This window comes from Apteryx rowi, unplaced genomic scaffold (genome assembly GCF_003343035.1).
Source record: "Apteryx rowi isolate R43461 unplaced genomic scaffold, aptRow1 scaffold_376, whole genome shotgun sequence".
Lineage (NCBI taxonomy): Eukaryota > Metazoa > Chordata > Aves > Apterygiformes > Apterygidae > Apteryx > Apteryx rowi.
In genome coordinates this window covers 688,608-716,496 of record NW_020450263.1, presented here as the reverse complement: position 1 = coordinate 716,496, position 27,889 = coordinate 688,608, and the positions used below count along the sequence as shown (strand labels likewise).

At 36.9% G+C, this 27,889-nt stretch overlaps 1 protein-coding gene and 1 long non-coding RNA gene across 3 annotated transcripts in view; both read right to left on the bottom strand.

The window, feature by feature from the left end:
• Positions 1-27,889, bottom strand: part of MICU2 (mitochondrial calcium uptake 2) — a 163,196-nt gene that overhangs the window by 115,341 nt on the left and 19,966 nt on the right. The gene's annotated exons all lie outside the window — the stretch shown is intronic.
• Positions 9,960-27,889, bottom strand: part of LOC112969918 — a 37,584-nt gene continuing 19,654 nt past the window's right edge. Inside the window, exons 2-3 of the long non-coding RNA XR_003254834.1 lie at positions 11,876-11,978; positions 9,960-10,246 (exon numbers count right to left, since the gene is read on the bottom strand). This is a non-coding gene — a long non-coding RNA (uncharacterized LOC112969918). The remainder of the gene's footprint in view (positions 10,247-11,875; positions 11,979-27,889) is intronic.

The window sequence follows — 27,889 nt, the reverse complement described above, 5'->3', positions numbered from 1 at the left end:
GGATAATGTATCCATTATTCTAGTTCTAATCTGCATACACTTTTTACAACCAGTATCAAAACAGATCTTTGTAACTACACATCTGGATTAATCTTACAGACTTTTTTTAGCATGATGTTGATCTCTAAGCAAAGCTAAAATTCTGCATACATGGAGTCCAATTCTCCCTTTTCCTTATGGCATCTTCCTAGTTCTCAACAAGTAGCAGCAGCTTGACAGAGTAAGAGGACAAGAGAAATGATCACTTTTAATAGCGTACGTTACTATCATATTGTGTGTGTGACAATTCAGGACAAAAAAAAAAAAAAGAAAATATGACAGCTGCCAGAATACCAGCATTTCAGATGTATATACTAGCATTTTTTCCAACAATGTAAGCCATACTAAGGTATACTTCTAAATTTCTATTTCAAGTCCTGATTTTTGAAAACACAACTCTTAATTCAAAATTAATCATACTTTGTTTAATTTGCAATTGCTCCACTCAAAAACAAGCAAAAACGTTCAGTTTTCATATATCATAGTTAGAAATCACAGTCTCATTCATCTCAAGTGGACAGAAAACTCGGAAAAAACAATTTGTAGACTTTTCCCCTCAACACAATGCATTCAGACCATTCACAGGCAAAACAAGTTCTCTATAGTTAGAATACTAGGAAGTCCCAAATTAACTATTAGCTATTCCTCAAAAGTCATACAGACTTGCCAGGCATCTGGGTTTGACCTGAGCAGTCTGGGAGCAATGGTGTCTGGATAAGAATGAATGCTCCATGCATTTCTGTCCATGCGCAAACCAGACCATCCCACCAGCAAGGCGTCAGCCGGCACCACCAAGGCCACGGCTTTGCTCATGCCGAAAGGAGGTGAATGGACTGGTGGCATCAATATCCCCGTCTTTGTTTGCTGGTGTGGGAGATGGTTCAGATGAAAACTGAACCTGGGTTGGGATACTCTAGAGAGAGCAAGGAACTCTGTCCAGACAGATCTGGAAAGTTTATAGGGTCATGAAAGAAACTGAAAACTAACTGGGGGAGAAGGGGGAAGAGGGAAGCGACACTCAGAAACAATAAGATGAAAAGAATCACCCTAAGCCCAAATACACTTTTATGGCCATATATTTAGGGCTTAAGCAGAACACAGAACTGATTTTTGGCAACTACAGATGGGTTGTCATCCTATTAGGAGAGGACAGTTGCCAGTTTCAAACTTATGATAATTTCCAAGAAGCGCTGGCACTTCAAGAACAGGAACAATTATCAGCATGTATTTGGGCCCAAGAAACAGATTTAAACAAGTCTGTCTGGGAGTGTTTACTAACTCACAACGTTAGGAGGAGAAAAGATAATGAGCTAAACCTCACAGCACAGATCTACCACATGACTTATGAGAGAAGTACAGGTCAAATCTTTTCATTCCACTGCAGTTAGAAAATGCAGCTTAAAAGCTAGAGATAAAATTAGAATGTGGATCTCAATGGGAGGAAAAGAAGAAAACAAAGAGCCTTTTAAGTAACTGATCACAGCATGAACCTCACTTACTGAATTCTCCTGTAGATCAGCATTTTCTTACTTTTGTGTTTATATGGCAAATATTCATCAATGTGGCACTAACAAAATATCACTTTTATCAAAAAAGATAAACCTGATAATGATCAGAAGGCATTTAAAAGAAGCAAAAAAATGTGCATCTTTGGCACCTGTTGAAATAGGGTTTTAAAATTTTTTCTTAAAGGCATTAAGGCTACAGAAATCACTTGGTGATATAATAAAATGGTTTAAAATCTGTCTACAGCCATCTACATTTGTAACTAATTGATCACTGGACTATTACTGAATTTCTATTGTAAGTTCTAGTCACATCCTACACAGGTTTTGGAATTCTACCCTAATTTCATCCAATCTCAAAAGAAAGATTTGAAGTTATTGCAGCAGTATTCTATTCATATACTCTGACTTTTCAATTAAATTTTTTCAAAGATATTTTAAAGTACTGACAGCATGTGCAGAAGTTTAATACAATTTTTTTAAAAGCCTCATGCACAATTCCAGCAATTTTAGCCAACAGCTTACCAGAACATGACCTTTGAAATTAAATACTTACAGAAGAGGGTTTTTAACAAGATTATTCCTTTAACTGCAGAAGAGGCTATAGACTGACCAAATCCTTTTCCCCAACACAGCCCATAGCGGTTCCTGGAGTGAGCTATGACACTGGGAGGAAGAGGGGCATATAATAGTGCAAGGAATGATACTGGCGTGGGAGGAAGGAGCCCCTCACTCTTGAATGAACACAGACCCCCAGAAGAGCAGTTGTGCATGCCCTGACCCAAACAGAAAGAAATTGTCTAAATCAGAGCGCCCTCTTCCTCCCCAGGGAATTCTTCCTCCAAGGTAGAATTCATGAACCAAAGGACAGATACTGGGCTTTCTGAACTGGAAAGACAACTGAAAAGAAGCAGATAGATTTAAGCACTGCATATAAGTATACGTCCTTTTAAGGATCTACCAGAAGTCAGAAGGATGCCTATGGGAGGCAAAGGGCCACCTTATGCCACCAGTGAACACTGAAATGCAACCAATCTGAGTGTTTGTAAGAAACATTTGAGAATGTGTGAACGTGCGTGGTTCAAGCTAAACAAAAAAAGTATGCTACTTTTTAATTTTGTTTCATACATTTCCATGTATAAGAGGAAAAATAACTCCCAGCTTCTGTCAGTGACTTTGCACTGCTGAAGCAGTCAATTCTTGCATTGCCTATCATGGGGTTACAACATTAAAAGTGTACCGCAGCTAAGTGAAAGGTGCTCTAGTAGGATATTTCACATCTTCCATCAAATGTGAGTCGTAATCTTCACAACAGAGATTAAAATGATGTATCAGTACCAAACCTTGTGGTAATTTCCTAAAGACACAAAGCATTTAGTGTATCTAAAACTACAGTAATTATTCCTAAACAGGAAGGTTCAAAAAACAATACCTGTGTACATATTTAGCTACTAGTAAAAATCTGTAGTTTTCTCTGAATCAATAGACTTTTTCAGTTTCTTTGAAACCTGTAAGGTACAAGAAATGCTACCTTTTAAATTTTTACGCTGCATGACACAGAGAAGAGATGGTTGTAAAATAAGTTTCAGCACTGAAAATCAGATATCTTGTACCGGAGACACTATAAACAAAGACAGGAATCAACTAAATGAAATTATTTAATTAATAGCAATTTATTCTACAGCAGTTTAAAATATGGATGAGACAACCAATTATGCAGCTGCTAAACAGAACAACTCATTAAACAATTTAATTGGATTATTAATTTTCTAGTTTTGATGTAATCTGCTTGCATAACATGCAAGTAGTTCTGAGATTTATACTCATGGTAAATTCTCATCTTGTGATTTGGTTTCATTTTACTAAAAATTGTTAGTTTGTTTCTAGCTGCAAATGTTTCATAAACACTTAGCTTACAATTACTTTCAAGTACTAGGAATTGCAAACTGACTATAGCACTCACATAACAAGGAATCATTATGCATGCTGCTTTCAAATACTTGGAAAAAAAATCCATGGAGGTTTGAAATGGGATGTGCCAGTACTGCAATTCTATTATACAGGGACAAGAAAACATAAGACARCCTCTCATTCATGCAGGACAAATAGCTGTGCCAAAAGCACAAATTACACCTAATTACAGGGTATAACTCTGTCATCTTTTTTTTTATAACCTAGCCGTTTACACACTTTGATTTTTGACTTCCATTTAGGTTTATTAACATCAAAGCTTTGTCATCACTTATCTGTTTCTACAGACTTTTTTACCTGAGGCAATAAATAAAAACTTCTTTGCATTTCAGCCTTTCGGATGCAAGCAAGGTTTAGTCTACATTGTTCTTACGATGTTTCATGCTTATTAAACTTTTGTATGTTGTTGTAAAGTTTATTGCCCTTGGCATACCAATCTTAAACGTACTATAATTAAACCTACTCTCATTGAATATAAATGCATTAGCACTGTCCTATGATAAATTTTGTTCTTACTGTTAATGCTATTTTTCATGTAATTACACTGTCTTGAATAAAAGTGTAATGGACAATTTAGTTTAATACATTGTTTAGCTTTTTGTCAAAGATTAAATGGCAATGAATTTTTAATTAAGCTATACAGAGCTTTTCATGTATTTATAGATTACAATAGAAAACATATAGATGACCACCCTTGATGATACACAAAAAGAAAAAATACTGTTAGAAGGTTAAAATAATCTTGACAGTCATGTTGAAGAGATCCCGCTAAAATTCAGACCAGTGAAAGGTGAGTGACAGGCTTCTGATTGAAAGCTATGATCATACTAACACAAATATATTGTTTAAAATTAATCTGAAGATATCAGCTGCTAGAATTCAAATTCCTAGTAGAGCATTAAAAGGATGTTTCAAAATAAAATGTCTCTGGAATCCCGCATATTATTTTCAATTGAGAGAAAGGTATACGAGTTCAACTGGCCAATTTAAATAAGAATCTTCCTGAAAGAAAGCAGATTTCTACAGTTTGGACCAACAAAGTTTTTATCACGGAGAAAAAGTTTCCCTACTTTTCTTCACAGAGAAGGTGAGTTCAAGCAGTGAGGCTATGTACATGTAACCGCTGACGTTACCTTGCCTCAACTTGAATACTTCTGTTCCAGAAAAGTATGGGTGAAGGCAAGATGCAGGTTTTTTAGTCCATTTCCAACTTATTCCCAAATGCAGAAAAAACTATAGCTACACATTTGCTAAACTAGTTCTTTAAAGCCCAACGATAAAAATTGAAAGCTTCCTCACACAATGTTTCATTCTTTCACTACTCTTACATTTATAAAGGTTTCTCTAATACCTACCTTAAATCATTCTTGGTAGAGTTTGAACCCTTTTTTTCTTATCGGAGTCGCCACTGACACTAACAACAGAGTATTTCTTTATCTTTTCCTGCAAGAGCCTTTTACATATGAGAAAACCACACACTTTGCTCAGTCTTCTCTTCTGCTGGCTAAACAACTGAAAATGGTTTCTCCTTCATGCATTTCTGATCACTCTGGAGGCCTTTGCCCAGCCCCACGGGATAAACGCTTTCCTGGAAATACATGCGCCAGCCGAGGCTCTGCTAATGCTGAGCACAGGCAGGGCTGACGGTGCTCGTTTGGCTGGCTACACATCTATCTGCACCTTTTGATACAGTTTAATGCTATCAAATGTAAAAAACCACAAATCCTTTTTTGAAGGACTGCTATGATTTACTCATGACATGTCATACCTTCTCATCTCCACTGAATTTCACCTATTGGTTTCCAGATCATTTTTCCAGTTTTGCAAGATCATTTTGAAAAGTGATATTGTTCTCCAACATGGTCCCTTCCCAGTTTTAGATCATCTGCAGATTGACTCCAGTTACTCTCTACTTTGTCACCCAGTTCACTAGATAAAAAAGAAATGGAAAGTGGAAACAGACTCCAGGCAGGTCTCTAAGGAACCCTACTCAATGTATCTTTGCATTTTGAGAGTGAGTCATCAATAATTACGCAATAGCTATAGCAATTCAACCAAATTTGCACTTACTGTACGTTAGTTTCTCCTAAACCATGTTTCTCTGAGTTACTTACAAAAACGTCACAAAGACAGCCTTATTAAAGCCTTCAGTTAAAAAAAAAATATATGACAGCTATTGTCACTTTTCTGTTCACAGGTTCTACTGTTTTATCACAGAAAGAAATTAAACTAGAAATTAAACTATTTATTCTTTTATTCTTGATAAGCCTGTGCTGGCTACTATTCATCTCTTCATTATCTTGCAGATAAATACAAATAACTTGACAAACTTTGTTTGTTTTTTTGCAAGTCAATATTAAGATGACTGCACCCTCTCTCATGACTCCTCTCCCCCCACTTGACAGCTGGCACAACATTTATCCTTTCCAGTCCTCCAGAACTTAACCTATTCTGCACCATTTCTCAAAGATAATGCTGCTAATTGATGAATTAGTAGGTGATCTGGCTAACTGGAGTAGCAAGTGTTGGCAGCATTGTCCCAGATGAGTAAATATGCTTTCATCATTCCTTTTCATCTTTCCTACCTAAGCACCAACTGGGAAACATCTTAAGAAAGGGAATTTATAACCTCGAACTTATCCAAGGAGCAGTCTATTTGCCTCTGCACCCAGAGTAACACTACTAGCCAGCTGTTTTGTTTTTTTCCTCAAACTAGATTATAGTACAAATGTTTAAATAAAATAATAGCCTAAACAAATTAATAACTTTCTCTTATGAAAGTGAAACAAATACTTACTGATACCCAAATAAAAAAACGTACTGCCTCCATCATTAAGAAAATCCATTCTTTTACCTAGTAAAGACACTGGATTAGTCTGAAACCCTCTGAACTTGGTAAATTGGTTATGTTTTATGTTTCTCACCTGCATCTATATTCTTAAAGGCATTCGCCATTCAAATTTGTTCCAAAAATGTTAAACTGCTGTGGTAAATCCAGTAAGATTATAACTACCTGAATGACTTTTCCCACTTAAATTTCAGCATTAGGACTGTGCAGTTCAAATAATAATGGTATTCTGATACAGATCTGATGTGAGGATATTGAGACCTGGATTTTGCTTGCATTGTAAAGGTCCTAATATACATAGAGACATTCTGCCTCTTCTACCAGAATTTACTGCATTTTTCTAATTTAAAATTGAGACAAAATTTTTCAGTTTAGCTTTAGTCAACAAGTGTATCATTTCAATATTTTGGTATCCTAGGTTGCATTAGGAAGAGCATTGCCAGCAGGTCGAAGGAGGTGATCCTCCCCCTCTACTCAGCCCTGGTGAGGCCACATCTGGAGTGCTGGGTCAGGTGCTGATCTCCCCAGTACAAGAGAGACATGGAGCTACTGGAGCAAGTCCAGCAGAGGGCTACTAAGATGATTAAGGGACTGAAGCATCTCTCTTATGAGGAAAGGCTGAGAGAGCTGGGCCTGTTCAGTCTGGAGGAAAGAAGACTGAGGGGGGATCTTATTAATGTGTATAAATATCCGAAGGGAGGGTATAAAGAGGATGGGGCCAGACTCTTCTCAGTGGTGCCCAGTGACAGGACAAGAGGCAACGGGCACAAACTGAAACACAGGAAGCTCTGTCTGAACACGAGGAAAAGCTTCTTCACTGTGAGGGTGCCAGAGCACTGGAACAGGTTGCCCAGAGAGGTTGTGGAGTCTCCTTCTCCGGAGATATTCAAAACCTGCCTGGACACGATCGTGTGCAACGTGCTCTAGGTGACCCTGCTTGAGCAGGGGGGTTGGACTAGGTGATCTCCAGAGGTCTCTTCCAACCTCAACCATTCTGTGATTCTGTGATTTTAAATATCTAACTAGCATTTTTTTCCTTCAGACAGGCGAATCTAACACCTTTTATAAAGTTTAACTTGCTTGACCTTCTAGCATGTCTCACTTTAACCCCTTTGACCTCATATATAGTCAAGCTTCTGCTCTAGTCTTCCGTTTTTCTGAGTGCTTATATTTTCTCTTATGTCTGGAGTCCTTCCCTGAAAGTTTCTCTTTCTTGTTTGGTATGAAAAATTCCAGTTATTTTCTGCCCTTCCTCCACAATTCAGTACCTGTGCTCTTAATTACTGTTTTCTTTCAATTCACAAAGTTTTTTTTTTTTTTTTTTTTTAAGAACTAAACCAAACCAAAACTCTGATGCCTGTTTTGATTATTTTCCATTCAAACTTATTTCTTCATCTATATACTGTGAGCAGAGCTTCTACAACGTCCTCATAACTGACCAAGATGTAATCCACCAGTAGCATAGTCCTTTGTAGGTACACAATTATTTTGTGAAGAAATGTGACAGCTGTTACACCCAGGAACATACAGGCTTTACCACTACTACTAGCATTTGTTTGCCAGTTTATAAGTGGGGAAAATGATTCTACAATGAATCCTATCAGTATCACATTCCCCAAGAGTCAYTTCCATTCAAACCCTGAGGGTCTAAAGTACACTTTCTAATGTTATGGGTGATGAGCTGAGCTATTACTATGATCAGGAGAACAAAGAATGTATTAAGAGAGAATATATTTAGGAAGCTTGGCTTCCTTACCAAGCAAAATGAAAACTACAAGGGATACAACTGCTCCCTTTAAAAGCACAGGGGTACTAAGGGAAAGTTATCAATGATTAAGAATGAGTATAGCTTAAAAATGTTAATGAGAGGACAAAGAAACTGACTACAAATAAATGTAGCTTAAAAAAACTGATGGTTCCAAACAATATGAAATTCTGGAACAGTCTTCCAATTAAGAGATTAGGAAAATAAAAGCCACAAGCCATAATGGGTTAAAATGGAGGTTAAGTAATTTGTGACTTGACTTATATATGATACAGTTATCCGCTATAGAAATTTTTAGATTTGAAGTCCCAAAGGACCCTACCCAGCTGTATAGTTTTCTAAATATCTACTGAAGATCTTTCTGAACCTACTGAATTGTTTTACTTATTCTACTATTCTCTTTCCCTCTCCCCAGTTTGTGTCTCATGCCTGAATGACAAGTTCACTGTGTAGCCACTAACATCTCTTTCTTTACCTGGTCCAGTAGTATAGTTCTGTTTTCTTGGTTCCTTGCATTGGTATACAGATATTGCAGTTTTCTCTTTTGAAACCAATACAGCATCCTTTCATTAAGGTAACAGACATCCACTCCACAAACAGATGTGCCAGCTAAGGGGGCTATTATCCTTCCCTCCTCTTCCACTGTTCATTACCACTTTATCACGAGTGATATGTGCTAATGCAGTGGATTTTGCCTGAAGCAGGTTTGGAAATGATCACACAGTACCTTTCACGGTACGGCTGTGGGGAGAACAATCCCCAGCTGATGAATGATTAGAGGTGGTTACATTTTCAAACTTAGTACAGAAGATAAAGTCTGCCCACAAAGTAAATATAATTGCTTACTTATTGCTTCTATGTTTTCTTTGCTTCCTGCCATTTGCCTCCTACTCTCATCTATTCCTTTATCCATTGCTATTATATTCTCATTCGTTTGATTTCTTCCTCTGATATATTAAGAGCAGGCAAAGAAATTTCTACATCTTTCTCCCAAACTTTCAACTTATGCCTTCTTTTTAATTTATATTGGTCCTGCTATCCTGGAATCCACAAGCTATTTGCCTCAGGCATTGAGTTGGGACTCACCCATCAACGAATTGTCTTCCTCTGATTGCTTTCCAACAACTGAACAGCCCCAAACTTTCCTCATATCCCCAATCACATCTTGATTTTGTTGCATCTTTACCTTCCTTCTCTAAGATGTGGAAGAATAAAGGAAAGTCACCTGAACGTCTGCTGCTCTATCTTCCATGACTTGCACTAGACTCACTTCATTACTTCAGCAGAAATTTGGCAGTGTCCGTTGTCATGGCAAAGCTTAATGGACAGACTTCCCCCCTACACACACACACGCACACGACAAGGCTTTTTCAGCCAGAGTCCACACATACTATTCTCATTCTGGACAAAACAGCGCGCCCTAATTTTGTGTTTTAGATCCATTCACCTCTATATGTCTCATATTGAACAGCTTCCTGCCCAGGACTTTGAATGTTTTGAGAAGAATTTTCCCAAGTGTTCTGAATAAAAATACTTTTTTTCTCCTATCATTTACAATTGAAAACTACGTATTGTTCTTAACAGGAATAAAATCATGCTTGCTTTGAAATTCCTTTCAAATCAAGAGAGAAATAGCTAGATAATATATACCCTGTTAACTTCCTAATAGCATTTTCTGATGAAGAAGTGGAAGGTTAAAAAAGAAATGGTTAAAAAAGCACCTACAAAACAAGGTTTGTCAATAAAGCCTACAGACAATACAATGTGATAAAACGTAAATAGAGTAAATATCAAAAGATAGCTCAAAGAAACCAAAATCAAAGCACAGTGGTAAGACTAGTCAAATGTTCACTTTAATACAGCCATGCACAAGGTCATATACACAGTGTTCTATGCTGAAAAGCAACGTTTCCAAAAATGATTCCAGGTTTATTATACAAAATAAAATGATGCAGGTTTTATTATACATATTTTGCTGAACACAATAAATTTAAGTTTTTCTGTCAATGGGAATTAAACAAGAAAATCTTGACCAAGAGTACAGATATCATATTGCCTTCACATACAAGTTGATGAAACCACAAATGCTAGAGTTTTATTCTGGAATCCATTCATTCACTAAAAAACAAAAAAACAAACACAGATAAGGTTCAAAGATGAGCTACAAGAATGATTCAATCTTGTAAAACATACCTAGAGCTCAATCATTTCTCCCATCAAAAAAGGTTAACCTATTTTAGTGTAGTTCTTACCTAGAAAAATATTAAAACTTCCTAATTTTGACATGTATAATTTACAGGCATAGCAAGACTAAACAAGAAGAAGCTGCAGAAAGTTTCCAGACTGGGGAGGAAGCATAAATAGAAATAGTAAACAGGTGAGCTGATGCGATTTATAAAAACAATAAAGATGACTTTCTCAGGATCTACAACAGGCAAATTAAAATCTACAAGGGGTCTAAAAATGTCAGCCATCTGGCAATATATACCTTGCCCTGCTCCTTCACACCTTGCAGAAATAATTTAAAACAGATAACCTTGGAAAAGGTCATCACTGGAACAGGCTGAAGTCCTAAAATTCTTATAAATCTAGAAGCCTAATGCCTCCTAGTTGCCCATGAGCAGGAACCTGAAACATCAAGCTTCAAACACATGGGCTGATCCCTGCACATAACATCCATTTCAGATGCATTATGTCACTAGCTATCAGAGCACAGATAGCCTAATAGCTAAAAACATGCAGGTGGGATAACATCAGGCAATTGGCTGAAACCGTGAAATACTTGGGATTATGGCTCTCTCCCTCCCAGGAGGAGGGCATGGCAAACCTTTAGAAGCTTGCATTTTCCCATGTCTGGCAAAGTTGAGTGCTTATATATGTAAAAAAATATAGAAATAACATTAAACTAATTGTCAGGACCTCAGGAACCAAGGGCTTGGGCACAACCTGAAGACAAAATTGCATGTGATCACTTGTGAGAATAAAATGCAACACTAAATCTCAATTTGAAATTAAAATACAAGCATGAACATATAAGCATTTGCCTTTTTTGTGATAAAAATCAGTTTTCTTATTTTCAAGGACTTACAAAGAGATACTGTGTGTGTGTGCACATATACACACAAAAACACAAGCACACTTACACACACACAGAGCTATACACAGGCATCCTGTGAACTGGAAAACAATGGCAGTGGTCTAAAGCTACTTATGAAGTACACAGGATCAAATATTTTCTGTGTTTTTTTTTCTCTATGATGGCTATTGAGAAATATCAGTTTCTCTAACTATCCAGTGAAATACAGTTGTTAAATTGTATTAGAAATAATGTGGCATCAAGAATACAGTGACAGAAAGAGAGAGACTATATTGCTATTATGTCTTTACAATTTGTATTTGGCATAACATCGCTTGAATTTTAAGTGGACTTTAGGTATATTGTTTGGCATACAACAGAAAAGCAAATTGCATAGTTTTTTTCACCCTTTTATTCAAGGAAGGGAGAGGGCAATTTCTTACTCCCAGACAATTTGTGTTTGAGAATATTTCAAGCTTACAACAGAAACATACCTGCAAGCACAAACTAAACTCATAATCTCACAGAAACCATTAATCTAGAGATCTCACTGTAGAGTTCGAGATACATTCTCTTCTCTAAGTAACTGTAGGACCAGAAAACTTATATAAACTGTAACAAAATTTCTATAGCCTTACACCCCAAAGATATCAAATGATAGACTTGCATACCATTTTCATCAAAGATGCATACACTAAAAGTGGCATATATGAAGAAAATATTCTTGAAATAAAATTACTTTTGTTGAGTCATCTGTTTGCAACAGCTGAGATTCTGGAAAACGACAATAATAACGACAGAGTCAATATAGTAAGGAATATAAAAATAGTTAAAGAAACTAAACTATATCTTCTTTCTTTGGCTTCTAACAACAGGAGTGCACCTATTATTATTATATACTCTATTTTGATTGAACTGTTGTCATTGTTGAGAGAGAACTGCTAAAATACAAAATTAATGATGGCAATTACAATTCCAAATGGTGTAAAAAGAGGCAGTAAATCAGACCAAACAATACTAGGGAGAAAAGACAAGTGGAAAAAACAAATGTTAGTGAGGAACAGAGTATGCCAGAATATGAGAAAAGTCCTTCAGAAGTGTCAGGACAGACCCTGAAGGAAATACAAGAGGGAAATTAATTAGAAACCCAAAGTAAAAATAGTAAAAGGTATAAATGAGCAGCGAGATTCTATATAGATAGAAAACGAATGGAGAAATAATGGAGAAACACATGAGCACTGATAGACATTTTTCTGTAAAACTGTTAAACACTAAAAGTCTTAAATGATAAATAAAATTTGAACACAACTGCACAAAATACTGTATGGCACAAGAGGGATACCAGAAAAGAAGAATCTCTAGGTAGTGGGTGATATTTATAGTTAAAGAATGTGACTAAAGATGTAAACATGTCTGAAATTTCAGACCATAACCCTTACCAGTAATGAGAATTCAGTTATGAAAAATACATTCTTCATCTCAAAGAAAACTTTGGCAAAAGATAAGCTCCAAGCTCTCAAGGGAGTTTGAGAGACAAAAATTGTTCTACTCCTCCACAAGCTAGGGCTAATTGTACATTAAGCAATAAAAAAGTTTAACAGCTGAAATCCAATTTAAATAAGCTCAGTGTAAATTTACCAAGGAAGACTGAAGGAACCAATGCACAAACCCCCTAGAAATAAGACAGATTATAGGAGAAGAAAAAGAGAGAGAGAGAGAGAGAGAGAGAGAGAGAGAGAGAGAGAGAGAGAGAGAGAGAGATGTCAAGTGACCTTAAAATCTGAAAGAACTAAGGGAAGGTTCACTAGAGGGCGCTGATAACATAAATTGTTAGGAATGCTTCCAAGGACTGACTTTAACTAAAAATAAATAAATAAATAAAGGCACACCCTTCTCAAACTGGTAAGCAGAAACTACTACAGAGCAGTGATGCAGATCTTAAGACCTGATTGCTTCACAACGAGCTATCATTCCCTTCCTCACTTTTGATCAAAAGACCTAGTGGAAACAAAATAACCATCCCAAGACATATGTGTTTATGAAGAGATTCGGATTTAATTTGGCAGCAATTGAACTGTAACAGCAGCAGCAGCCCCATAGCTTTGACATTCAACAAAATGGTGCAAGCAACAGCCTAACTTTAAATACCACTAGGAAAAGAAAAAAGTAAACCCAGGCAAATGAAATGGAAGAAGAAACTGCACAGAACCATACACAGTCCTCAAGAGATAAGCTTATTTCCCTTCCCTTTACAAATTATGCCATGGAAAGCACAACTGATAATTGGTAAGTGCAAGACTAAGGAGTGTCATTGAAAGGGAAACCTGAGAGCAACATAAAAGCATGTTTCAGGACACAGGGAGACACTAAAACACAAGAGAATGCATGAGCTGCAGCAAATGAATGAATTAATGCATGCTGCAAAAGTCCTAAGAGACTGTTGGGGTCTACTGAAGTTATGGCAGGAAAGTTCATAGACTACAATGATCAGTACGTTCTTTTAGTGGATAAGCTGTTCAAAGGGAGGATTTTTTTTTCCCATTAATATAACTATTCCCCAGCATACTGGTGGCTCCAATCCCTATGACTACTTTTTCTTAATGTAGATGGTGACAATGACTATGGAAATGAACTTAGCAGTTATAAAATGATCCCTCATACAAGTCAATTTTAACATCCAAATATCAATTTTAACATTGGAGAACATTCATTTCTTAAGAAAATGAGACAATTGTTCAGAGGAATTTTATGTAGAAAGACCATTTATCCAACAAGATGAAAACATTACCAACATATGAACATTATACTTATCACAGAAAGCTTAATTTCTAAGCTGCCCTCAGGAATTTATTATCTAACGCCCAGCACAGCCTGACAGAATGAATCACGCAACTCAGCCCCTTGTCCCTTTCCCCAGGGACCCCTCGGGTTTGGGGAGACACCAGATCACGGGCCACATTAATTCTTCCAACAGATCTTCTCTGCCACTGTCCTTCCCAGTAGTTCTCCCCACCACGTGACTGCAAGACAGGGGCCTTCCAAATGGAGACCATATTCAGGCATCAAGCTGTAGGTCTGCAAACCCAGTCATGCATCTTTGGTCATAACAGGCCTACTTCAGGTCATAACAGAAGTGACTCACATACAGTTTTCAGGTAACTCCACGAGAGGCATAAGAATGAAAATGCTTTACATAAGAGGCATAAGATGAAATGCTTTACAATATCAAGACAATTTTTCAAAATAGGATTAGAATTTATATTTCCTTATTTATATGAAATATAAATAAGAAAGAAATTATCATTTTGCTTCACCAACAATTGCATGTGTATTAGCAAGGTGACAACAACTTACTTGATAAAGCTTATTGTTCAGGTTTGATTAACTTGACCTGAACAAAGGAATATCTGAACTGTGTTGTACAGTAGGTAACTGATCCTTTCTTGAAGGTCTTGAAGTCTTTAATCAAATCTAAGAGTTATTTGAGCTTTTATGTTAAAATCACGGTAGAAAGTAAGCATAATACTTATGCTCTTAGAAACTACCAGGATTCTCACAGTTTAGAGCCTAACTAAAATCCACTACCTGCTCTTTAAAAAAAAAAAAAAAAACATGCTGGCTATTGCCTTTCAACATTTATGGCTAGAGCCAAAATTGGCAACTGCAGCATAAAATTTACAAATGGACAAAGGATCCTTTAACTCAATACAAGAGAAAATATTTTTCAACACAGCATATAATATGCCACAACTCCAGGGCAGCTGTTTCCTCATTTGCTGAATGCAGTTAAAGAAAATTTAGATTTCCCCCTAACATATCTTTTGGTGAAGTTTCTCAACAGGACCAAATTGTCATGCTGTTGTGACAAATGTGCTACTAATACTGTGCTAATTGCCAGTCAGTTTAAATGTAGCTTCTGCATTTCTTGACTAGACTGCAATTTTGCAATCATAGTGTAGAACAACCTCAAGATACTCATCATCATCTCTAAACAGTGTAAAGAGTGCAAGAAGTGACCTCGACTTACAATGGCAATTTGCAGTATTTCTCACTCTAAAAAACCTCCCAAAGATAAGATGAAATGACTAAGCACATCATTAAGCTCAACTGACTTCTCTGGAACAAGCAAATATTCACAAATGGGAAATATCTGCTCTTGCATATTCTGCAATCAGTTGCGCTGGATTTCTAAGAGACTTCTGTAGCCACAATTCCATTAATTACTAGAAATATGATTCATTATGAAGGGTAACATACTGGTACAAAGAAGCTTTTAATATAATTTTACCCTGCAGCTTAGCGTACTGAGATACTTTGCATTGTACTTAATTGCAAATATGGAATTTGGATAAAAAGTTAGTCTCTTTCTAGCTTTGACTTACACATGAAACATTAAAAAAGGATACCTGTCTTAGAAATCAACTGCTTTGTCAAGACATTGAAAGAAGCATCAGGACAGAAATCTGCCTTCACTCTTTTCCTTTGAATCAAAAAGTAAACTACCAAAAGATTATTATTTTTTTTTTGAAGAGGATTTGTAACACTTGCTATTCCTCTTTTCACTTGAAAGCTTGGGTAACTAAACGAGCCTTGCTATCTGTTCAGGCATCAGCAACTTTAATTGAGAACAAAAACAAGCAGGGGGAAAGGCTGATGGAAGCGCGAATATCTTTCATAAAATGAACGACTAAATATGCTTGAACTCTTCAGTCTGGAAAAGAAACAACTGGAAGAGGATGTGACAGAAGTACATAAATTCAAAAGTGGCAAGGACAGGTTGTCAGAGACTGCAGTGGAAGAAATGGTGTGCAGGCAAGGCATGGGAAACATCATACGCAACAAGCAGTCAGGAGACAGTTCCTGACATAACAAGGAGTTAAGCTGTTAAATTCTTCACCATTGTATGCTGTAGACACTATGAGGTTTTTGCATCCAAGTGAAATCTGAAGATGTTCACAGAAGAGAAAACAACTGAAAGTCAACAAACTCTGAGCCAAAGGTGGTTTCTTCTTAAGTCACCAAACCACAAGTGGCCAGAGTACTAGGAAAAGTATCATATACACTTGCCCTATTTCTCTGTTTTTTCTTGTCTGAACCTGTATGGCTATTCTCATGTTCTTATGAAAAATGGATCACATCGCAACTGTGAAATCAGAAATAAGCAGGAGTTAGTAGAATACAAAAAAACCCCACCTTTATATACTGTAACTATATGATTCACTTTCTTAAAATCATCACTAATCACAATTATTTAATAATCACAGAGAATTTCAGGTGATAGATTTTTGCTTATGCAAACAATAACAATATTGTTGTTGATACCAATCTGTCTTAGTTTTTACTCCAAGTTCAAGAAAAGGCTGCTACAGTCTAATATAACTATCATCAGTGGTTAAGATATTAAGGGTTAAGGGTTTCCTCAAGAAGATCTATTGTATAGTACCAGATTACAATTAATAAATGCATCTGAGGAGATTATGGAGGAAGTAGCACTGTCTCCACAAGTTAAGAACAGTTCAGACAGCAACAAGTTTTCACTAACAGTCTAGATAAAGTTTCTATATTAAAAGAAAGATTAAACATAACATGATTTTCTGCAACACGTTAAGGTAGGGCTCCTGTGTTTTTGACATCTCAAAGTTACTTACTGAGATCTTAAATGATTTTTTTCATCTCTCCATTTATGCTTGCACTTTTGCAAGTCTAGAATTGCCTCAAAAGAATTCTTTTTGCCTATACATATTTTCTGTTAAGATTTTGTTTTCATGTCTGTATTCATAATTTTACTCTTTCTAAATCTATCTTTGAAATAGCTAAACATTTAAGGTGAAATAACGACTATCTGTAGATTCCATAATTTTAAATGTTACTACTCCTCATCAAGACAGATAAGTAGCAAAAAACAAAACCCACAGACCCAGATACAGACCAACAAAACTTTTATATTCTGAACCTTGAAGGGCATTCTAACCTGAGCACTGCCAAATGGAAACACTGTCTAATTGCAACAGCAGTAGCCCAAACTATTCCTGTTTTTTCCCAGCATCTGCTCTTTTTCTTATAGAAAATACAATGTTAAAGAATATTTAGATTAAAATGTCAAGCAGTTCAAAGTTAAATGCCCCAAATTCAACATATTGTTAACAGTCAAAATTCCATGGTTTGGAATTCCTCCATTATAACACTTTAGCTTTATACTCTTATTACACTTACCATCCTCTGCAGAATAGAGAAGATACTCATTGAATCAGACCTCATTTTATCCTTATTGTGCAATACATGGCTTTAAGTCCATTTTGAACATATAATTATTACTTTTCTCACAAACTTTTCTTTGACATGCAATTCCTCCTGCACTAAGAATGTTTCACAGATTTTAATTCATATGCTCAGAACTCTGTGGATAAAATGGCATTGTCATTATTTTAAGTTAGCAAGAAACATTGATTTTTACAATTGCAAACTTATTTTGGGTGCTCCATTTCAGACACCGATTCTTCAGAGAAGTTAGCATTTTATAGTTCCGCCCAAGCTGGAAGAACAATTCTGGTTAATTTATATTGCATCTTAAGTTTTCAGCATATATGCAAGCTAGACGTCAGATATTTCACCCTGGACATCCAGAAGATGATGTGTTTATAAGTGGCCACCTGTGAGAAATTTAATTGTTTCTTTACCATTAAATTCAATACCTAAAGCTAATAGAGGGTAAGAATCTGACTCTGAAGACTGTCATTGAAGTAAAATAACTATAAGATCTTTCTCCTACTGTTCTTGCTAACATCTCTTTCATTTTCTAGACATCTTTCAAGTCTTGCAATACATGCATATAATACAGACAAGGGCTTCTTTGCACCTGTAAGAAGATTCCTGAACAGTCTCTTTCCTCATTCCTTGATCGTCCGTTTTACACAGGTAGAGTAATATAACAAAAAGAAAGCATGCAAAGACTTACAATAAGATACCCACAAGAAATGAAGTTGCACAAAGTCTCACTTCTGGCATTTCCTAAGAGACACTATTCATTGAATCACAGAATAGCCGACATTGGAAGGGACCTCTGGAGATCATCTAGTCCAACACATCCGCTCAAAGCAGGTTCAGCTCAAACAGGTTGCCCAGAACCTTGTGCAGTCAGGGTTTGAATGTCTCCAAGGAAGGAGACTCCACAACCTCTCTGGGCAACCTGTTCCAGTATTTGATCACCCTCACAGTATGAAAGTTTCTTCCTAAGTTCAAATGGAATTCCTTGCATTTCAGTTTGTGCCCACTGCCTCTTGTCCTGTCACTGGGCACCACTAAGAGTCTTGCACTGTCTTTACTCCCTCCACCAGGTATTTACACAGTGATGAAATCCCCCCTGAGCCTTCTCTTCTCCAGGCTAAAAAGTCCCAGCTCTCTCAGCCTCTCCTTGAATGTCAGATGCTCCTGTCCCTTAATCATCATGGCCCTCTGCTGGCTCGCTCCAGTATGTCCATGTCTCTCTTGTATTGGAGAGCCCAGAACTGGACACAACACTCCAGGTGTGACCTCACCAGGACTGAACAGAGGGGAAGGATCACCTCCCTTGACCTGCTGGCAATGCTCTGCCTAATGCAGCCCAGGATACCATTGGCCTTTGCTGCAAGGGCACACTGCTGCCTCATGTTCAACTTGTCCACCAGCACACCCAGGTCTTTTTCTGCAGAGATACTTTCCAGCAGGTCAGCCCCCAGCCTGTACTGGTACATGAGGTTACTTCTTCCCAGGTGCAGGACTTGGCACTTTCCTTTGCTGCACTTCATGAGGTTCCTGCTGGCCCATTTCTCCAGCCTGTCGAGATCCCTCTGAATGGCAGCACAACCTAGGTGGTCTGTCAACCACTTCTCCCAATTCTGTGTCATCTGCAAACTTGCTGAGGGTGTGTTCTGTCATGTCATCCAGGTCACTAATGAAGATGTTAAGCACTACTGGCCCCAGTATCGACCTCTGGGGTAACTCCACTAGTGACTGGCCTCCACTGGGCTTTGTGCCACTGATCACAACCCTCAGAGCCCAGCGGTTCAGCCAGTTTTCCATCCACCTCACTGACCACTTATCTAGCCTGTATTTCACCAGTTTGTTTAAGAGGCTATTACAGGGACCTTACTAAAGTCAAGATAAGCAACATTCTCTACTCTCCCCTCATGTACCAAGGGAGTCAACTCACTGTGGAAGGCTGAGGCTGATTAAGCACTATTTTTCCTTCATAAATCCATGCTGACTACTCCCAATCACATTCTTGTCCTTTATATGTTTTGAAAGAATTTCCAGGAGGATTTGCTCTATCACCTTCCTAGGGATTGAGGTGAAGCTGACTGGCCCATAGTTCCGCAAATCTTCTTATCCTTCTTAAAGACAGGAGTGACATCTGCTTTCTTCCAGTCCTGAGGAACCTCCTCCGATTACCGCAGCCTTTCAAAGAATATGAAGGGTGGCCTCGCAATGACACTGGCCAGCTCCCTCAGCCACATTTTCCTTGTTCAGCCTTGTATTACTAATGCAGTAGCAGAAGATTTTCTTGTTGCCCTTTATGTCCCTTGCAAGCTTCCGCTCCAGTTTTCCTACCAGCAGCCATACAAGCCAGGGCAATGTTTCTAAATTCCTACTTTGTAGCTTGTCCTTGCTTCTACCGTGTATATACATTTATTTATTTTTTGCACTGGAGCTCCATCTTGAGCTCCCTGCTTAGCCAAGATAGTCTCCTGATATGTCCATTTATTTTCCTGAGTACTGGGATGAACTGCTTGGAGGATGTTGTCCTTACAGACCTGATGCCTTTCCTAAGCTCTTCTTTGCCTCCAGAGCTGCATCCCAGGGGTTCTCTACCAGTTCCTGGAATAACAATATTGATTCCTCCTACAGGCACTTCTTGTCCATCAGTGCTGGAAGCAGTAAGAACGCAAGGTGGGAGATCGTCTGTGCACCTGGCACAGAGGATCTGAAAATGGTGGCATCTAGCAATTACATAGGAAGGCCTGCATAGCTTTTGCAGCTGCATGCCCAGTGTACATGGAATCTTCAYGCAACTAGCTACCAGAGTATAAAAAGTACCTATTAAGCCTGTGCAAAGTACAATTTTCAGAGGCCTGTAACTTAGTCAAACAGAGGTATGCTATTACAACTCCAGCAAAAGGGGCATCCTTTTAGATTTGCTGCCAAAGTTTGAGTCTCTGCCTCAAAGCACGGAAGTACTAGAGAGTTTATAGTACAAACTTCATCCTGGTCACACGAAGAAAGGACAAAACTCTGTGAAGGTAGTGTCTACTGGTATTTATTTTGAAAAATAGCTGAATTCTTTTTACTGAATTTCCCTCACCTCCTGAAACATCAGCCTGAGGCAAGTTTCCTACCATGGAAGTTTTCTCAGTGTTCACAGCCTCAAGTATATGCAACACAGTGACAGGTATAAATGATGTCCACCTTGGATTCAGCTTCTAAATTACAGTCACATTACARCTTCTAAAATTATGAACTTCTAAATTATAACTAAAAACTCCTTCTACACAAAATACTGATTACTAGGAATTTGTAAGCCTTTCCTAAGGAAAAAAAAATTCTATACTATGGTAATATAAATCCAAGATTCTTTATCTGTGCTAAAGCTAGTGAACACAAACTAGAACATCATGGAATGAGTCCTGGTAATGAGCAAAAGAACTAGGTGAAGGGAATTTTGCTCTGGTACAATTTCAGCTTTAATACCTTTAATCCCCAGCTTGTGTGAAAGAGACAAACACATCCAAGTATACAGATTAAGAACTGGCTGCAGGTAAGAACACACATAAATATTCCCTCTCACCAAAACATTCCAGAGAAACAAAATACTACAGTATTTCATAGTATTTTATTTACTATAGTATTTTATAATGTTATAGCATTCAATAGTATTCTGTATGGTTCAGGAGAGAGGGGCTTCCTAGGTTCCATGCTGCATACTGTGCATGTAGAGAGTCAGCAGACATTCACATGTGTACCTAAAGTTGGAGTACTGTCTCTTCAGGCTAGCATTATCAGGTGCTGAGACTGAGGTACATTAACAGACTTCTAGAGATATGACAAAACTGTCCCAGGCTATCATCACCCACTCCAGCCCAGAACAGAGCATCTCAGTCAGAAAAGTTTCAGCTTAGAAGCTAAATGGTACTACAGGTGGGACATTCCTATCAGCTAGATGATGACCTTCCATCTTGAGGACACTAGTCAAAGGAAAGACATCCTAGCCTGTAACAGAAGGCAGGATGAGTAAGATGGTTAGCAAGAATATACATTATTTGATTTGAGGACCAGAGGGTACTTTGCCTGACAGATGCACTTTTGACAGACTTCAAAATGCTGGAAGCAGCCAGGTCCCACATGGGTAACAATGACATAAGGAAGGATAGAAAAGAAATCCTAGAGGAAAAATTTAAGCCATAATTCAGGTGGCAAAATCTCAAGGCTTCCATGATGCAACCTTCTGAAATTCTCAGAGTATTACTGGCAGGACAAGGCAAGGTTTGAATGAAAAATTTAAAAATGGGTTTTAGGAAAAGGAACTGGGGAAACATTTAGAACATCACCCATATAGGATGGATGCATTCCATCTAAACTTAACATGCAGCTGGCACTTGAAATTTAAAAGATTAGAGAACAGTTCTTGAACCAAAATAATACGGAAAAACCAAGAGAAGCTTAAGAGCCCACAATTCAGAATAATACTCCCTTTCTGGATATAGTCAAAAAGAGTTCCGTATCTGGGTCAAAAAGGCAGTAAAATTCAGATATGAAACAGTAAAGAACAGATTCAAAAGTTAAGTGGAATAAATAAAAATAGCCATTCAGACCAGGATCAAATGCATGAACTTCTACATAAATATCAGAAGTCTAAAAAATCTAATGGGTGAACCAGAATACATGACTACATGAGGCTATACTAGGCATCCTAGAAACTCATCATAAGGAAGGCCATTAGTGAGACACTGCAGTGCCAGTGTGCAAATGAAGCCATTTGCTGGCAAAGCGGTRACACTTTTTACAACACTTCGAATCAAATAAGGAAAGTAACCTAATTTTATTAATATGTTCCACAATCTCCACAGACTCAAATTCCATGTATAAGCAGGAACGGTATAATTAAGAGCTGTACTATAAACCATCTGGACAAGAGTTAAGAGTATGCATGAAACACTAGGGAAAACTGCAGATGTTATGAGAGCAGAAGGGACTGCACAGGAGTAACTCTCACTGTTAGATATGTAAACATGACAAAGCAAATCTCACACTGTATTTTAGACACTACAAATGACCCCTTTTGCAAGCTGGCATAAAGAGGAGAAACAACTTTTGATGTAGGAGCAAACTGTTCACAAAACCAGTTATATTTTAAATCACAGAGCCACTAACAGCAATATATTCATGTTAAACATCTTTCCATTCTAATGCATCTAATGTCTAATCCATTCTAATAAAGTTCACAAAGGGAAACCACATGAAAATGAAGAAGCTTGTTAAAAGGAGCAGCTAGAAGTGTAAAATGCTTGCAGGTGACAGGGATTATTTGCAAACTGGCTAGAAGCCCAGAGTAAACACACACACACACACACCATTTATTAAACAAACAAACAAACAAACCCAACCAGAAAACCCAGCCTGATTAAACACCAGACTGGAGAAAGCCATTTTAGGTTTAAAAAAATTAATAATTATAAAAAAGGCATCTTTCAAAAAGTAGATATTGCTCCTGAACACTAAAAATGGTGGTGAAAATCGCAGGGAAAACGTATGAACTACAGCAAGTTAACTAGAAATCATAAAAAAGCAGAGCAAAAATAAGTTTTAAAAACAACTTTCTAACAGTATTAAAAACTGAAATTAAAACCTGTTTCAAGAACATCAGAAGCATGAAGATGTAGGAGAATCAGTAGGGTCAATATGTGAGTGAGACATGAAGGAAGAGCTCAAAAAAAAGAGTACCATAAAAGCTAAATCAATTTGTTGCCCTGGCTATCATAGAGTTTAGGGAGGTTTCCACAACAGAGTCTTTCTTTAGAGAGTACGAAACAGAGAAAGTATTCCAAACACAATCACCAGCAGAAGATATTCTAGAAAAAGCCTGTAACGAAGTCATTAGGGTCAAACAGTATTTACCCACGATTTACAGAGGAAGTCAAATATGACACTGTTGATCAAACAAGTGTGCTGTGAAATTTATTCCTTAAAACTACTCCATAAGATAGCAGTTAAAGGTGTCAAATATATCATTTAACTGCAAAATTAGTTTGCTGGGAGCAGTCAAGGAACATTGGTACAGATAAGTCAGACCTGTACCGGCAAACTGGTTGAAACTATAACAAAAACAGGAGGAGTAGGCATACGGATAAATATATGGGAAGAATCTCTTTTGCAGAGGAAAATTATTACTACTAGAATTAGCTAAAGGAGTAATAAGGAGGTGCATAAGTGTGATTTTACTGACATAATAAATTTGAGTTTTCCAAAACTTTGGGCAAGCTACTACAGAAATTGTGCTATCATAGGACAAGAGAGAAGGTCCTCATATAACTAAATAGCTTGTTAAAACAAAGCAAAACAAGAGTAGAAATAAACAGTTTTCCATATGAGAGATTTCATGTAAATGCAAAAGAAAGCGTATAGGAAAAAAGAAGATACAAATGATAAATGTTGTTACCAGTCAGGTAAAAAGAACCGGAATTGTTATAAACAGCTCTCCAAAAATATCACCTCAATTCCCAGTAGTGATCAAAAAAAACAAATCTAAGGCTAGGAATCATCAGGAAATAACTGAAGAGTAAGACAAAGAAAATCACTATGCCACTAGTGTATCCACATCTTTGAATACTGTAAACAATTCCAATCATTATTCTTCCACATCTTAAAAATGTGAAAGCAGAGCCATAAGAGATATAGAGAAGGCTGATTATAGGTATGTGCTGGCTTCTAGATGCAGAAGAAATAAACCAGGTAGAGCAATGCGAAAAAAAAAGTTAAGCTAACTACATTTAATCTTCCTAGCCCTCTATCTATGATCAGAAGAACTGCTAAAATTTTAAAAGATGCAGCCTAGAAATGAGAAAATTAATTTCCATTATTTACCAAAAGCAGTTCAATTGGAAATGCCAAAAAAGAAATCATTAGATTGGATGTATCTCCCTGTTTAGCGATACAGCAAAGTAGACTGGACTCATTTGCTCAGAGGTGAGATTCTAGTTGAATTACACAGAGTAGAAAGCCAGGTTACTCTACGCAGAGAAAATGAACATAGTTAGCAGTGTATCCACAAGGTCTGTGTGAGGCAGAAAGGAACAAAACCACAGTTTTCACTTTATTCTGACGTATTACAGCTTTCTAAAATTTATAGACAAATATTTTCATTTCTTGATTCCAACTCAGGAGTTTTGCTAAGCTATTTTCCAAAATGGCAGTATCTGGCATATACCATGAGTTACACTGTGTCAAATATGTAGGCATCTTCACCTACAGAAAAACAGTAAAACATGCATTTTCCAATCTACAAGCAGGTGTGTTTGCTACACAGTAACACATGACAGGCTCTAAATACAGTTTGGAACTTGCTAGCCAGGATAATTTTTTTTCCCACGAGAATGTGTTTTTTATATAGATAACTTGAAAAAGTATTTTGAATACTGATATTTATTAAAGATATACAATATAAAGCACAGTTCTAATGAAAATAGTGTAATTAAGCAGCCAAGCAACTCATCTGAAAAAAACAAAAAGTGTGTTTGCACACTTCAGCTGAAAGTGCCTTTTCCATTTTCTAACGCTTATGTATAAATAAAGCTGAAAAAAAGTTCTTGCAGCTGGTATGTTGATACCTTTATTGCTACACAGCAGGGTACTACTCTCTTGCAAAGGTAGACTTCCAGTAAATAGCTGTCAACAAGTCTATGCATGACTGAAGTCAAATTACAAATAGTAAAGGAACAGGTTTTTGAACTCAGTGCCAGCAAAATATCATGCAACTAATCCATGAAAGAATTACAGACCTCAAGACTGCTGTTATTTTATTATCCATACCATTTACTTTTTAGTCTGCTCCAAAGTTTTGTTTGAACTTCCTAGTCAATGGTACTCACCATTGATACTTTACCATTAATAAACTCTCTACATATATGCACTAGGAAAGATTTTTGTTTTGAAATTATAAACGGATTGTAGTACAATCACATCTGCAATAAACATAACCTAGAAATGCTACTAGAAAAATGAAATAAGCCTTTACTAGCAAGCAACTTGGTTAAGTCCTCTGAAATCTCTACATCTAATTTGCACAGTCACTCATCAATCATCAGCTGCAGATCTCTTTTGTCAATGAGGTAAAACAAACAATTGGAATGGCTAAAAGTCCTAAAAAAACAAAGTCAAAACCAAAATCCTTCCCCAAACCCCACAGCACAACAGAAGCACAACCCCAATTTTATATTCAATGATCTGCATAAGAAAAGGCCTTACTGCATTCCCAAGCACACACAATTAAGTCAGCAAGTGTTTCTCCAATATTCTTCAGATAAGCCAGAATTTCTACCATTATCACCTGCTCAAAGAACAATTGTTGGGCCCGTAAAAAGACACCACTATATGCAGTTCAGCATAAAATGACACCAAATTCCTGAATACTCAAACAGTACCAATGCTTCTTCCTGCCCTTTTGAATTATGAAATTATCAATTGTTTCAGTAATTCTGGCCATCTTTCTGTCATACTACTTTCAGGAACTGATCTTCCTCATAATTAAACTGAAAACACTTCTATATTAATCTTTATTTAATGTACTAATAGCACAAGAAAACAAGTCATGAATCATTTCACAGATTCCAAATAAATCCATTAATGGTTGTTAGGAGAGTGAAGTAGAATAACTGACTGTAAACACAAATGTAACTTTTTTTTTTAAACACACACAAACCTGGTAAGAATCACTGTACTTTCCTAAAGAATTTCATAGGTGATGTCTGACAAGCCTGCAATTATTTGTGACTTTATGTCAAAAAAATAGCAAATAGAATTAGGCTGTTTGGTCAAAAACCCAATCAAATGATTAAGAGAAAAGCTGGATCAAGAGGAAGTAGTGCTCAGTTAATCCCCGATAAGCACTATGTTACACTCACAAATTTCATGTTCCATACATTCAAATATGGATTCCAAATAAGGAACAATCACAGGCAAAAGATTCAAAGAAAGTATGACGTGGAAGATTAATGATCAGTAATGAAGACTATGTGAATGGCCTGTGAATGGCCATACATAACACAGGATTAACGTGTCAGAGAACAGTATCTTCCCCTGCAACTGCTACATGCCATCACATCACATAACAATGCTAATATAATGTTAGTAATCACCTGACCGTATCCTTTTTGAGATGCAGGTATCAAGTACAGACACATACAGAGTAATTCAGAAAAAGCAAGAACTTTTAGTTTATCATTTAAATTAAAATGTGCATGACATAATAGAAACTCATAAATTTCTTTAAAAGTATGACAATACTTATGAGGTTGACAAAAGAAGATTGGAAAACGTGGCAATTTACTTCATTTATACATAGAAATTAAAAGCATACTACAAACGAAGCAGCCTTCAAATGGTCAGTAAATAGTACAGGATGGGAAAGAGATCTCCAAATAAATACTCCAGGCTTTGTCACACCCAGTAATATTCAATGCACATAATTATCTTATACCCCAAAGCACCTCGTTCTGACAAGTAGCACAGAACTTGCTTCACTGGTGAAACCCCAGTGAGCAGGACAGCTGCTACCACACAGTGTTAGCCATTACTAAGTTGGGTCATGGTTTTGTTTTCTCTTTGATTAGCAGAAAGTATGGAAAGAAAAGCAATTAGCTGGGCTGAGCAACAGCCAGAGCAATTTACTGTTAATTATAAAGTACCAATTCTTATGGTCTCTACTTGGTCTTTAGATAAAATAGTCACTTTGGTTATAATCTGAATAGCATTTGAAAGCATTATTTAAATAAAGTTTAGCCCAACTTCTTCACTGTATTTTTGCTGTCTGGCATCTCTAACCTTACAGGTCACACATCAATTAAGCAACCACTTATTAAATCCATTTTTCTTAAAGTAATCTTCAATTAAGTTTTTCTAAGCTATTTTTTTTGCCACTTCAAAAGATTCAACACTAGAGACAGCTTTCGGATGCCACTCCCACATTAGTTACTAATATCCATTTTTTACAGTGATTTCGAAGTTCAGAAAGGAACTTCGTAAGTATAATTATGAATTTGGAGGAACACCAAACTAAAAAAAGCTAGGTACAGTTTGTCATGCTTAAAATATCTGTTGTGGTTCAAGTTTTTCTCAGATATATATGTTATCAACTTCCTTCAATTCAAACTTAAATGGAGCATGCTAACCAAGACACAGGTATTTGATATTCCAGTTAAAGGGCTTTATTCACCCTTGTGAGGATCTGTTTTGGGAACAAAACTGAACTCAAAAGCCTATCTAACTATAAATTAAGATCAACCTGACTGTTACCAGTAGTCCAATAACTAATTAGTTTCTTTTCTAATCTATGGAGAGCTTCAGCTAAGAACTGGTCACAAAATGACTAAATAACATTTTCCAACAAAAAAGGATCATACTTTTTAGTTGAATGCATGTGACTGTTACCAGCATGCAGA